Below are 9,193 nucleotides of genomic sequence, written 5' to 3'. Positions count from 1 at the left end.
GGTACAGATCTTATCTCTGCTACTAGGGAAAGGTTTGTGCCGTGTCTCCTCTGTATGTTGCCACCCCGCACCTATCAGATATTTTATTGCTCTCGAATTATTTCAAAGAGAACAAAAAAAACTGCTAAAATCAACAAATTGATGTGATTGTAGATGATCCTGCTGAGGATTTCCACAGTGGAATGAAACTTGTTCTACCCCAGGAGCCAAAAAACATTGACGCGAGGGCTGCTATGGCGAATAACCAGGTTATTGAAGCCTCCCCCAGGGGAATATTGGGTAAGTGTGCCTCCAGGCGAGCAGCAGCCCAGGGAAGTCTCTGGCTCCAGGCCTCCTCCGGGCCTTCTCCCTCAGAGAGAAGTCAGGGGTGAAGGGAGCCTTTGTGTTCACTCATCTGAACACAGAACAACCACTAGGGGCCCTTACTGCTCCCACATACAGACTTTCTCAAAAGTCAATTTTGCTGCCTTCGCCATACGTGATTTCCTCTCCGGTCCAGCTGCCTTCCTATGACAGAGAAGCGAGCCAGCTCGGAAAACCTTCTCAAACTTGGAATTGGGTACCAGAAGTATATCTGGGGGAGGGCGTAGGTGACATAGCGATATTAGATCCCTTTTAGGCTATTGATATCACTCTCTTCCAAAATTAGATTTCCTGAGCAGTATCAGAGACATTGTTGCAAACCTACTTGGACTGCAGAAAAAAGAATAAAATAAAAGTGAGTACCAAAGAGGCAAAGCCTTTTAGGAACGGTAATACTCCGCACACACTGGCAGGGTGGGGGCTGGGCAAGATGGCCTCAACACCCTCACCCCCACAGGAGCCTGGGCCTGCCCCAGCATTCTCAAGCAGCACCCCTCCCTGCTGAGCTTCCCCACTTGTGCCTGCAAATGTCTCTGATCTCTAAACCTTCCCCCTCCATTCCTCCCGCCCCCGCTCTCCGAGGTCTGCTGCCAGATGGCTTCTGGGGTCTAAGCCCCCGGTGGCCCCCTGTGACCCTGCCTGTTTCTGTCCTTCATGCCGCTCTAAGGTGGGGCAGGAGGTTAAGTTTCCAGGCTCCTGGTGAGTCTAACCTTCATCCTCTATGCCCACGAAGCTCCTCCACTACAAGAGCATAAACCTGAAGCTGACGGGGGACAGTATGGAGCAGCGTGCGCCCTTCAAGACCCATCCCACGCCCACTTTCCTCTCTACAGACTGAAATTGGACAGGACTGCAGACACTCCGGCACTAGCATCCTGGTTCTGGATGAAATGAGATCTCCACACTTAAACCTCATTCCCTCAATTGAGCTAAAGCAATAAAATTGACTGTATTCACCTTACCATGTGCCTGTGCTCTGTGGGCTGGGACCTAAAATGGGGGGCTGGCAGAGGGGAGAACCCTCGCAGGAGGGACACCAGGCAGGGGATGACCTAGCCAGGCCCTGCGCCAGCCACAGTCTGCCTGGGGGATGCAGCCTCCAGACAATCATTTAATCACTTGAGCCACAGTCACGTGTGCTGAGCTTCTCCTGCCCCAAACTGCAGTCCAGCTCTGCTTGGCCCCTGATTCCTCACACGGGATCCTTAGCAACACTTACCCATGTCCAAACGCTAAATCATCCTACACAGCACCAGAATTTCTCATCCTGAAAATACTCAGTCTGAGCATTTGGTGTTAAAAGCACATTTGGTGTTAGAAGGCCCTTTACTGAAACAAGGGCCTTCTGCCCTCCCGCCACGCTCCTGTGCTGCCCCAAGGGCAGTGGCTACTCAGATCAGATCAGTAAAATGAGCCATTGCAGGGACAATTGGCCTTGACTAAAACCAACTGAATTCATATCATTTTCATCGGAGTATCCTGCATCAGTGTTTCCCGACAGGATCCCCACAGCACTTTGCACAAAGGAGTTGGGGAAGCAACACTCAAGTTAGAGCATGGAGAACAGTCAGCTCTCCTGCCCGTCCTCTCTCCTGGCCACCAAAGGGGTCTGCTCCTGACACCCCCACCGTCATTGAACCCTGGCTTTCCTCCCCATTCCATTCCATTCCCTCCCATTCTGCCCTGGGGTGGGGACACTCAAACCACACTCTGTTTACGGGAATGAAGGAGTACCCCCTCCTGCTCGCTCCTTCCCAACACACCCCATCCATGTCCAGGGACACTGCCCAGGAAACATGGAGACCTGCAGGGAAAGGCCCCTCTGAGCACAGGCCATTGTCAACGCTGGCTAAACAGAGTATTTCACTCCCCAGGGGATGCCACCTGTTATGGTTGAATTGTGCCCCTCAAAAAGACACATTGAAGTCCTAGGCCCCATTACTTCAGAATATGACCTTATCTGAATATTGGATCATGCAGATGGAGTTATGTAAGGTCACATTGGAGTAGAATGGGCTCCTAACCCAAAATACCTGCTCCCCTTACAGGAAGAGAGAAATTTGGGCACAGAAACACAGAGATCAAACATTGTATTAATCCATACAAGACAACATAACCCTTGTTTCTCACAGCTTGCATGGCCTACCCTGCATACTCTTCATCTTGAGCTTAATATTAAAATGACCCATGACCTGCAACCACTCTACTTGCTGAACCTTGTGACACTGTGACATGTGGCAGTGGAAGAAGAGACTGCAGAGATGCATCTGTAAGTCCAGGACTGTCTGCAAACAGCAAAAGACAGAGGGAAGCACACAAGAGAATTCTGGCGGTTTTCATAGGGAACCAGCCCTGATAATACCTTGATTTTGGAATTGTAATGTAAGAAATATAAGAAAATAAACTTGGGCTATTTTAATCATCACGGTTCAAGATACTTCATTTGACAATCCTGGGAAACTAATACATATACACCCACAACCAAACTATTCTCTCATTAGGATTCTCCTACGCACAGTTTATGTGGGCTCAGGAACTGCAAAGTCCCCTTAATTTTTTCCCACTTTTATTGAAACGTAACTGCCTTATAACAGTGCTAGAGGAGTGGAAATACTGGATGAGCCCCCAGGAGAGTGAGGAGACAAGGTCTACTACATTCCTGAAGATCTGAAGTGTAGTAAGAGAGCGGGCAGAGGTGGGGAGGGCCTGAGGGGCTGGAGAATCCAGCTGCGGGACAGCACAGGGCATAGGTGTGCAAGCACCTGTGATTCTCTATCTTTCTGCCCATCGGTCTGTCCTGGAGCTAATCTTGCGTTTTCTGATGTTTGGTCCTTTCTCCCAAGGCACCTGCACACACATCCCCCATGCGGCCCTGCAACTCTTTCATTTTTTCTTTGCAAACTTTATTTATATCAATAGCCTTAGCTAATGATTTGTGCTGAGATATCATTCCTTTAAACTTTAGATTAGCATTCTGCTATTAAAATTTTGCAATGAAACTTTTGTCCAACATTTTGACTTTCTTTCTGGGGTACCTTTCTTTACCTGTAGCTTTTCTAGTTATTTCTACAAAGGGACAGTCTCACCATAACCTCAATACCACCATTTCAACCAGGATTAGCATTGGTGACACTATTGGCATCTCATTTCCATTTACCCCAGGCCTCATTTAAATGTTGCCAGTTGTCCTCATCTCATACTGTACCGATGGAAAGAGAGGCCAAGCCATAACAGGCATAGCAGCTAGCTGATAAAGTCTCCCAGACTATCACTGATGTCAAGCATTTCCACTTCTGAAAACTACAGGACAGTCCTATAGAAGAGCCCCCAATCTGGGTTCCCCTTATGCATCCTAATGAGTAGACTCGGGTTCAGCATTTGGGGCAGGAACGTCAAGAAGTGACATGTTCTTCCCACTGCAGACTATAGAGTGATAACAAAGTTTTGATGTGTCCCATTATTGGGATGTTAACACTCATCACTGATGAACATGATATCTTCCTGGGTCTCCACTGTGGAGTTACTCATTTTCCTCTTTGTAATTAGCAAATATTTTTGGAAGGTACTTTGAGACTATACAAATACCCTGTTTGTCTTCTTACTTGCTCCTCATTGGCATTTACTGATGCTTCTTGGCTGAATTCTTTATTACTTTGATGACTACAGATACTGATTTTCTAGCCAACCATCTCTGCTTCATTCATGAGCTGCCATTCTGCTGAAAGGAAAACCTCCAGGGCTCCCTTTTATTTATTCTTGGACTTACAACAATATGGACTCTGACTATTTAGTAAATGAATTAAAATACAGTGCATGTCCAGAGTTTTGCTTTGCCAGCTGTGTCTTTCACCTGTCACTATGGACACTGTGCCAGCCTCTTCTTCCCTCAGTATGGCTTAAGTTTCACTGGACTTACAGATGTTCCTCATAGAACGTTTGATTTGCAGTTTCAGCGTTAAGACATTGCTAGAGTAACTCCACTGTTCCTCCTCACATTTGGGTTGGTGTTATTGTTTTTCACTGCTAATTTGTGTACAATTGATTTAGAATATCATTCATATCTTAAATTAAAATTGCCAACTCCCCTATGGCAGGAAAACACTACAAACCCAGAAATGAACCTACTTTAAAAAACTATTTTTGCCCGCATTTGGTTAAGTGGGGGTTGAGGCTTAGCCTAACCTTCCACCTAGATAGACATGCTGTCTGCACGCAGAGTAATTGGTCCCATAGATACCACCCATGGCCAGGGCTGCATCCCATGCACAGGGAGAGCCTGGATGTAGAAGGAGGCCCAAGACTGTAGGAGACACCAAAGGGAGAGCAGCAAACAATACTTTCAATTGTTTCCCAAGTCAAACTTACCTCTGTCTCTTTATTTTTCCTGTTTTAAGTAATCAATGGGTTTCAGAGTTAAGGCATTGCTAGAGTAACTCTACTGTTCCTCCTCACATTTGGGCTGGTGTTATTGTTTTTCACTGCTAATTTGTGTACAATTGATTTAGAGTATCATTCATCTCTTCAATTAAAATTGCCAACCCCCCTATGGCAGGAAAACAACTACAAACCCAGAAATGAACCTACTTTAAAAAATATTTTTGTCCGCATTTGGTTGAGTGGGAGGTTGAGGCTTAGCCTAACCTTCCGCCTAGATAGACATGCTGTCTGCACGCAGAGTAATCAGTCCCATAGATAGTGCCCCAAGGTCCTTCTCTGTCCCCTCCCCCCTTTCCATGTTGGAGTAAACAGAACCACACTGGTGACTTCCGAGACCCGGCACTTCGCTGGACATATATGGATACAGAGAAGACACCCAGGATGCACCTTGCAAACTGCAGGGGCTGGGGTGCAGGGTGAGGATACCGGGCTTGAGCCTGGGGATGTAACAGCTGGAGCCTGAATGGTGGCACAACAGGGCGTATCACCTGTGTCTCTGGGTAGAAACTACCATTCAGAATGGAGGACGGGTCATTCAAAACGCCTGCCACTCCAGGGCTAAAACCAAAGCAACAAATGATTATTTGCATAAACTAGAATTCAAGCACAGGGTAAACACACAGGATAAGGTTCTGTGCCAGAAAAGAAAGAGAACAGCTCTCAGCCTGTGACCCTACGTCAACTTCCACTCATGGCCAGGGCTGCATCCCATGCGCAGAGAGAGCCTTGATGTAGAAGGAGGCCCAGGACTGTAGGAGACACCAAAGGGAGAGCAGCCGAGAGGACTGGGTCAGCGTGGAACCCACCACACAGGTCTGACCCCACCTCACTGTCGGAAGCCAAGTCCCTGCGGCCCACTGGAGGGGACCCTCTGGGGCTCAGGCCTTTTTTATTCCTTCTACCCCAGAAAGTACCATTCTCTGATTAGCTCAATGGGTGCAAACCAACAGCCTGAAAATCTATCCTGATTGCAACCCATAAAAACTAAAAAGAAGACAGGAAAACATACTAGAAATGCTGGCACCGAAAAACCCTGAGGGAGGTTTCAATGCAGCAGGAATGTAGAAGATAGCGCAAGGTAACAGTTACAGCAACACAGTCGGTCTCAAAATAATGGCCGAGGCTAGAAAAGAGGGAAAGAAAAGACAAGGAGTCCAGGTGGACTCCCAAGTGGACTCGCACAGGGACCAAGGTGAAAGCAACATGGAGATGAGACAGAGCCTGGGGAGGGCCAGCAGGACTTGTGGGTCAGCCACAGGCCTCAGGCAAAGGACTCTCATAGATATTACTCAGTTTGTGTCTTGGGTGTGTGATGATTACTTGCAAAGAATCTGTGTCACTGCCCGTCTCCAATTTCTGGACAGGACATAATGCATAGACAAAGGGAAGAAAAGCCTGTCGTTCAGCGTTGTTGGGGGCTCCACTGCCGGAGGCCAGGAGGCACGTTCAGAGGGGCTTAGCAAAGAGCTTCTATATGGAAAAATAAACACTTTTCAGGGGCAGGGAAGAACTTCCACCAGCATATCCCATCACCATCCCTGAAAACCAAGCAGCGGCAGGAGGAGACGTCCTTCCTGAGACCAGACAGGACATGAGGCTGGGGAGCCAGCCCCCTGCAGAAGCTGCAGGAGAGAGGAACACACACTCCCACAACGTGCTTGGTTGATTTTCTGGCTGCACAACATTTCCCTTCTCCTGGCAGCTCCAATAACATCATTTTCACCTCCCGGGTGCTGTGAGCGGGCCCAGGTCACTCACTGGGTGCTCTGCTCAGAGGCTTTGGCAGCTGCAATGAAGGGACAGTGGAGACTGAGGTCACCTCCAGGTACAACCACAAGCTCAGGGACAGAGTTGTGGGATGATCCAGTTCACCGTAGGCTGCCAGGATGGGGACCCTCTCACCACAGGGCAGGCCCGCCTAGTCCTTCCTGTCTGGCCCTCTCCACAGAGCACCTCATAACAGCGGAGGAAACACACTATGGGATCCCCCTGAGTGAGCGAGACACAGAGAGAGAGAGAGAAAGAGAGAGTGTGTGTGTATGTGTGTGTCTGTGTATGTGTGTGTATGTGGTATGTATGTGTGTGTATGCAAGACAGAAGTCACATTCTTTCATAATCACTTCATAATCTCTGACAGACATCACTTTCAACATTTTCTATAAAGCAGAAGAAAATTACTAGGTTGAGCACATGCTTGACCGGGGATGACATAGGACATGAATACCAGGAGGGGACACTGGGCACCATCTGAGCATCCACAGACCACACGTACCAAGCTGGAGGGAGCAGGAGGAACAGGGTCTGCCCCTCTGTCTTGCCATCTGGTCACGTCTCACCACGTGACCACAGGCCAGTCAGGAATAGAAGCTGGAGCACAAGAGAGTCAGGTCATGACGCAAAAGTCCACCCTCAGACCATGCAAAGATGCACAGAAAGCATAGCTGACGCAGGACACAGAGAATGGACAGCAGGTAGTCAGGACTGAGGAATGACAAGACTAGCCATGGACAGTCGTGGAATCATATTCCCTGGAAGACAAGACACCACAGAGGACAAGCCACTCACTCAGACCATGGAGTGGCCTCTTTCCTTTCATGGACGTGCCCGGTTCAAACAAAGGACCCCTATTTAGAGCAACAGTGAGCTTGAGCATTTCTGCTCCTCACCACCGGCTGTCACTGCCCGCCGGGCTCATCCCTGAGGCTGGGGAGGGCACGGCAGAGGGAGAGGGCTGAGCAGGGACATCAGAAATAGTTCTCTGCCGTCTTTAAGGTAAAATTGCAACACCTCCCAATTTCTAATTATCTATTAGAATAATGTGCGTATAGCATTTTTGCTCATTTGCCTTTTCTAATGAGTTCACGGAGACTGTTTCCTTCTTCTTCTAAATCTCCACACCCAGGAAAACACACCACACCCCCAAGGCACTAATATGGTGAAAACTTTCTCCTGCCCCTCAGCCATCCCACCCCTCGGAGGCCCCCCCCCTGCACATTCAGGGCTCTGGGATCCTAGTTCTTAGGTGCACGATGGCAAGGTCAGTCAGTCCCTGAGGTATCAATTCAGTCCCCTTCATTATCCGCCACCCCTACGAGGTGCCAGGAGCTCTCAGACATGAAATCTCACAGCGAGGCAGCGAGGAGACCTCAGTTTGACCCAGTTCTCACTCTGTGTGTGGAACGGTTGAGCCGCCTGGATGAGGAGGTCATCTTCCCTGGAGCCAAATCATGGGGGGAATTACCAGAAGGGTCTCCGTTATCATCCTTTTAATATCCCACCCTTACTGTCAGGAAGCCTTCTGAGAGACTGACATTCACGGCATCAGCCCCAACACTCGGCCACGGGAGATGGAAGCAAGCAAAACATTTTATTTTTTTTAATTTAAATATTTTATTTCATACCATTCTTACATCATTTTTCATCTTTGCACAATGTATGCATTTTCATTTTGGTGATATTCCCCGTACACTTGCACCCCCCTTATTTGGAATCTAGTCCTTTCTCTCCCCACCTCTCCCTCCCCCTCCCCCAGTGTGTCTCTGGTTTATAGTTGCTTGCTGATTTTGATTTTTACTTTGTATTGATTAGCCTTTTTCCTGGTCTCTGATTTACATTTTCTAAATTCCTGCTATGAGTGAGACCAGCCGGTATTTTTCTTTTTCTTTCTGACTTATTTCCCAAGCAAAACATTGTAACTGAAATAGGTCAGAAGCAGAAAGACAAATACGACCCTCAAAAACTGCTTTTATTCACAGAGGGAAAGTGAAACAGCAAACCAGCAGAGAGCATGATAAAGCGAACCTTTGCATTGTGCAGCAGAGCAGCCAGAGCCTGATGGACGAGGGGGCGCAGGCGGGGGGCACAGGCGGCGTGTCCAGTGGGCTGTGCTGGGTCACAAATCCTTTGATTGGCAGGACATTTTGAGTTAACATGCTTAGAAGACGTGTGAACCTGTAAGCCTAAAATACAGTGTTGTCGAGCAATGTTGCCTCAATTGAAAAACTCCCTGAAACTCTTACCACGCCAGTCATCAGAGCTGCCATGAGCTGGAGGCCACAGAGGCCCGGTCCCTGCCTGCAGCCCGGCCTGAGGAGAGTCAGCACCAGCACACGCAGAAGCTCAACTTGGTGTCTGGACTCGGCTTCTCCCCACTCAGCCCCTCACCCGGCCCCTCTTTTGCCAAAACTCTCTTCTTTCACCACTGAGCACCACCCTGCACCAAATCTATACACGCCACGTGCCTTCTGTGAGGAACTAGGACGCCGCACACCTCGACATGAGTTTGTGGTCTAAAATCACATTGACCTATAGCTTCTCACTAAACCCCAAACTCTCCCGTGATGACATAGGAAAGCCCCACAAAGTTTGTCTGCCGAAGACAGCGATGTCTCCT

At 48.5% G+C, this 9,193-nt stretch overlaps 1 long non-coding RNA gene across 1 annotated transcript; it reads left to right on the top strand.

Moving 5' to 3' along the window:
• The first annotated feature begins 244 nt into the window (after window positions 1-244).
• On the top strand, window positions 245-1,314 carry LOC119248427 (uncharacterized). The gene is made up of 3 exons (XR_005125928.2): window positions 245-279; window positions 650-718; window positions 1,097-1,314. It is a non-coding gene; the product is annotated as an uncharacterized LOC119248427 (long non-coding RNA).
• Window positions 1,315-9,193: the final 7,879 nt, after the last annotated feature.

The sequence above is a fragment of the Talpa occidentalis genome, unplaced genomic scaffold, assembly GCF_014898055.3.
Source record: "Talpa occidentalis isolate TD23 unplaced genomic scaffold, MPIMG_talOcc4v2.1 talOcc4.16, whole genome shotgun sequence".
In the NCBI taxonomy this organism is placed as follows: Eukaryota; Metazoa; Chordata; class Mammalia; order Eulipotyphla; family Talpidae; genus Talpa; species Talpa occidentalis.
Note: the sequence above shows the minus strand (reverse complement) of the source record. Positions and strands in the feature narration are given on the sequence as shown.